Raw genomic sequence first — 6,092 nt, 5'->3', positions numbered from 1 at the left:
TTCATGGTTACTGCTTCACAAATGTGAGGATTCTCTGCTTATTTTAATCATTAATCATTTTAATGTATTTTTTTTTGATTATTTGAACACTGAGCATTGAGCAAAAAAAAAAAAAAAAAAAAAAAAGCACTGTGAATTTGTAATTATGATGGAATTTCTGACCACTTTAAATTCTTTTACAAATCAAAATGTTGAGAAAATAGTCAGCAGATTAATCCTTAATGAAGATGATCATCAGTTGCAGTCCCACACAGAATAGTTCAAAATCAGCTCCCCGTCAGCCACAAGAGTAAGATCCTGCTTTTATGTTAAAGTATGAGTAAACTACTTTTAACACTTTAAAGTGCATTTTCCTGACAATACTGACATCTTTTTTTTTTACTGAAGTCACATTTTCAATGCAGGACTTTTACTTGTAACAGAGTATGTTTACAGTGGTGTTAGGATCTGAATATTTCCTCCACTGCTGCCTTAGAATAGAGGATTATTGTTTAAGACTCTTCATTGACTTAACTGTTTTTCCTACACTGGCAGGACTGGACTGACAACACTGGAAACCTGATATTTGGAAGCTGGCCTATCTTAGTCACAGTATCATGATCTGTTTTATCTTGCAGCATCTTGATCTGAACCTCACACGGTTTCAAACATATTATATCAAGCATGTCAGTTTTGAAAAGCAAACCAAGAATGTGAAGGTGAAGCTCTGTGCTAATGCCACCCAACAATTTTTCCCTCCAGCAAAAAATTCGGCAGGGGAACCAGGAAATCAGTGCAATGTGTTTGTTCTAATACTCAACTTGTCTGGTTACACAAACACAGGTTTAAAGCGAATACAGTTTGTGGGCTGATCCAAACAATGCCATGCATTTCCGTGTTGGCCCTGCCCACAGCACCTCCACATTCCCACTCCTCCTCTCCTGCACAAAGCACAGAGGTCCACGTGGTGCTGAGTCATCAGCCTCCACCCACCAAAACTGTATGACTATAAGAGAGAAGGGACCGGTAAATTTAGACGGTCTGTCTCTGCTCCTAAAGGGCTATTTATAGCTCTAAAAAGGCTGTAACAATGACGTATAGAAAAGGTGATCAGGGTTGAATGCTGGTAGAGGTTACTGAGTAAGACTTTGGAATTACTCATCACCTCATCACCACCACAAACATTTGGGGCATGGGACAGCAACTCAATAGGACAAAAGTTTTTAACACAAAAAAATCTGTCCACCATACAGAAAACTTTGGCAACTGGACATGACTGCAGTCAAGCATATATTTCAATGTGATCATTTCAAGATCGCTCAAAACTACAGATTCAAATGTAGTTGGAACAAAGAGTTGTATTACAACCCCAAAGATTTACCCTGTCAGCCAGGTGTGCAGTATTTAACACACTCACAAACAAGCACAAAAAACTTATAAAGTCCCATGACAGGAAAGCGTGACTTTTTCCATCACTTTCACTTCCTGGAAAATGTCTTCACCAGTGACCTCATGCGGCACCAGTAGTTGTAAATAAAATTCCTCCCAGTAAAATTATCACACACTTTTGATTAGTCATCACTGCCTGCCCCTCCCATCACAATAAACCCTCTTCTGGTTTGCCAACTGATAGCCAGTGGATTTGCACTTGACTGACCCCTTCCTGTGTTTTGTCCCGCCCAAGCATTCTGGTTCAACAGGAACCACATCGAATTGGAGAAGCAAGATTTTCTCCTCAACACGAGCAGAGCAAACAAGATTTTCTCACCATCACCACCCGCCGAGGGAAGAAAAGTAGGACAGAAGGGGGGCATAGTTTTCTGATATCACAATTTATGTGACGCTAATATGGTTCATTTCTCGTGAATACCTGTGGCTGCAGGAGGGAAAAATGACCCCTTGCAGCTTTAAAGTTTAAATGAGAGGCATCGTTATCTGCTGTAAGAATTCAGTTCACTTTGAAAGGGATAAAGCTGCCTGTTGTTGAGTCTCTGTGGGTTATTATACATTCATTGTGAGAATACCAGTGCTATGACATGACAGCATATAATGTATGAAACTACTGGTTTCATATTTTCCTGTGTGAATTAGATTTGGATCTGGGCAGGCGACCGAGATGGTCCCTGTTGTGATGGCCATTTCTGCCATGCCGGCAGTGCCAGGGCAAACATCAGAGTGAGTAATGAGAGGAGCAGACAGACGGAGGGAGGGAGCGAGGGATGAAAAAACAATCCCTAAATAAGGAGAGAAACGGTCCTTTCATCAAGAGACACGCCACAGACTAAATCTGCCTTTCTCTATCTGTCCTCGTTTCCGTCTCCCCTCTCTTCAGCTTTTTTCAGTCCTTTGCGTTTCACAATCTCTCGTCCCCTCAGCCTACCTCTCCGCCTTTTTCATGTTTCAAGGCTGAGAACCGCATGTTTGTATACAAAGAGACGTTCAACAGGTTCTTCTTTCAAGTGGCCATGAGGTAAACCAGACCAGTTTTTTAGACAGACGTTCAGCCCATACATGGCAACATGGTGGGCCAGGGTGTGGGTTATCTGTAAAAGCAGCATAACCTCACATTCCTCTTTTAGACGCTGTCAACGTGAATTTCCTCACAAGCGGTGACAAAAATGGCAAACACACATCTCCAAGTGTTTGTGTTGTCTCTGGTTTGAAATGTTGTGCCAGCCACCACAGCAGACGACACAAACAACAGGAATGGCAGCAGGAAATTTGTACTCAGCTGCTAATTTTACGCTGGCATTCATACTTATCCTCTATTGTGCTACGTAGTGTACGTTAATGCGCTTGTGAAAAGGAGCATTAGACAAGAACAAAAATCAGAAGGAACACTTCCTCTTAAAAGAAAAAGCCCTCATGCATACCAGCTGTACTGGTATTGGAAAAGGATTCTGAGAATGTCAGCATGTAAGCACGCTATGACTGGTGTCACGTAGGCTCCACAGCCAGGGAAGACATAAGAATAAAGCCCATGTGAACACTGTGATACCAGAACGATAACAGTCACATACCAGTGGGCTGTTTCTGCCACAGACAATTAGGTGTGTATTTTGGAGGTGGTAGGGGAGGGGTTAAACAACAACAACAACAGTTGTACAAGACAGGAAATGCATAGAAGTAAGAAAGATTAGAATCAGGTCAGAGTATCGCCTCGTGGAAGGATAACTTCTCCACATATTCAATAAATGGAAACCAGGTTCTGTGAGAATGGATCTCAGCTTCTCCATTTGAAGACACATCATAACATCCTTGATCCTTGTATGAAAGAGCGGGGACAGGTGGCCTTCCATCTAATTAGGATTAATTGTCGCTCAGTGAAATATAATGCTTTGGCATTGGACTGATATGAAATGATGCTATGTTCTGCAGAGGGTACACCAAATGTCACCATATAGGCATTATAACCTATTACTTTGTTGCAGATATAGTGTGCGAGTGTAGAGTGCATTTCAAATAATGAAGTCCAGAAATTGTTTAATGAGTTGCATGACCAGGACTTAAGGCCCACCGTTGCTGGCGACTGGTGACACTAAGGACAGCTGGCATCAGAGGCTGAGAACATTTTTGACGGCTTAGTAGAGATGATGAGTGAATCTGACCTGATAAGCAACTTTGTGGATGCAAATGAATGAGGAGTAAATATGACTAATAATAATATTGGGAAGAGTCACCTTTAGGCCTTGTTCTTGGTCAGTGTTATGTTAAATTGCATCATAGACCCATTGGAATACGACCTTTAAGCTTTGTGTCAGGCCTGAAACAGCTCTCTAAAAGGCAGGAAATGTTATATAATGTTTCATGGCAAAGCTTTGAACTGATAAATGTCTAAAAAAACAAAGAAATGTTGTAATTTTTATGGCATCAAACGAAGTAAATGAGCTATTTACAAAGAGGTCTTTATAAAAATGATACCATTTCTGAAGCACACTTTAAATGCTGGGTCTATTTGGGCCTGGTGAAAAAAGGGCTTGATGCAGCACTGAAGCCAAATTCTCATAATATTCTGAACCCAGGGTTGTTAAGATAACGCTCTGTTGAATTTCTGATTTATTATTGGCCTCCTGGAGGTGGATTTGAATCTTTGTGAGTGTGTACAGGGTGAAGCTGTCCTTTTTCTATTTTTAGAGGTTCTTTTCTTACTATTTGCTGAGACTGCAGAAATTGAAGGTTATTGATTCGAACATGCAGCTCTGGTTCCCTGGCTACTAAGTAAAAGGGTTTGTGAATGTGTTTGCATTAGAGGCCGTGCCGCTGAGTCCTTGCTATAGGCAGAACAAGGTGTCTTTAACTTTCAGATGCGTGAAGGAAAAGAACAACTTTCCCATGCTTCCAATGCCTTTCTCACTTCTCTCTCTCTTGTTACTTCAACTAAGTATTGGGTCATTGACGCTCCTGGGATCATGTATCTAGAGCAACCCCAATCTTCCTATTTTCTGTTCTGCCTACTTTCTGAATGACATGCAATCGCTCCATCTTCACTTGTCTAATTGGAAATGATCTTCTGGTCTTGACCTCTGTATCCGGTAACAGTGTCCTCAGCAACCACTCTCCTCTGTTCCCTTCCTCTCTTATTATCTGTATAGACGGGCTTTTAAAATTATTAATGATCAAATCAAATGCCAGTTTGAATGATCAAAGCATCTGTACTGGCTGATAAATTAAAGCCACATCCTTTTCCCCTCCTTTAGTAAGCTCTCATATCGGGTCTGGTTAACTCAGAATCATTAATACTGCAGATGTTGAAAAAAAAATAGGCCAAAATGTTTTGTGCTGTTTCTTTGTCTTTAAATATTCATGCTAGCCACTACTTTCTTGGTTGCGGTCAACTGCTGTCTGACTTGGTTGTTTTGGCTGTGTGGAACTCTTTGGTATAACTAATTAACTTATCTAGACGGCTCGCATTACCCAGCAGTCTGCCTGTGGCTGGAAAGTAAAAGGCTTGCAGAGAAGAAGGGCTGATTACAGTCTCTCCTGGCAGTGGATGGAAATGTGTGGTTCTTTAATTTGGCCAAATTACATCTGCAAAAACGCCACAGTTAACAGTAATGATGTGTAATCCCCCCGGCTAATACAAATATGTCACCTTAATTTGACCTAAAATTAGAGCCCCTCTCTTGGGTCAATCAGTGTAGTGAAAATGAATGGAATGCAGTACAGTTACATTCTGATCTAGCATCACCCTCGTACATTAAATGGTTTGACAAACACAGTAATTCTTGCTTTTTTAAGAGCGGCATCACAGCTCTTTGGAATAATATACATAGGTGCTGACAAGAGACTGAAACCTCAGGACAGCAGAGTCTTAATTAATAGCTTACACAAAGGACAAGAGGCTGTAGGACATAACACTGATTGTTGCAGGATGTAAATCTGTCTTATTGTATGCATCTGTCATGTTCTCTTACCTGACTTTTCCATCATATACCACACCAACACACACACACACACACACACACACACACACACACACACACAATCACAATCACAATCAAGACAGACTTAGTACACCTGCAGCTTCATTATCTGCAGTGTATGCTTCACATTTACTCTTTCCTTCTCTCACTCTCCCCTTCTGTCTCCTCCGTATTGATACAAGACCGATAAATCAAATTTCTATTAATAATTGAAAAAGAACTGCTTGAACTTTAAGTGCAAGGCATGCTGCAGGACATTTGCTCTGCAAGGGAAAATTCTGCTTCTGTAACTGCATTTTATTAATCTTTGAACTCTGTTAACTCAAACGCCCTGACAGTAAGTGTTTACTGCTGGACAAAAAGACCTGTGCAGGAGGAACCCTCATGTCTTCAGTGATCAGTAGGTTTTACACAGCTCAAATGAGCTCTGGATGGAATGATGCACTGCTGCCCCCTGTTGGATGAAACAGATGTTTAACTAAACTGTCAGCGCCACAAACAATGGAGCCACACAAGAACCTATTTCACAATCACCCCAGTATTTATCACTTACAGTCAAAAGCACAACATCAACACTGTACAGACACATTAAGAGCATGACAAGAACACCTTGATATGCTTTGTGGGGCTCATAATTGCTAGGAATGTGTGACAGTTGATTGAATTACTGAATATAGCCATTTTCTGTGC

Source organism: Chaetodon auriga, chromosome 2 (assembly GCF_051107435.1).
Source record: "Chaetodon auriga isolate fChaAug3 chromosome 2, fChaAug3.hap1, whole genome shotgun sequence".
Classification (NCBI taxonomy): Eukaryota; Metazoa; Chordata; class Actinopteri; order Chaetodontiformes; family Chaetodontidae; genus Chaetodon; species Chaetodon auriga.
The sequence above is the reverse complement of the archived record's forward strand: the minus strand, read 5'-3'. Positions refer to the sequence as shown.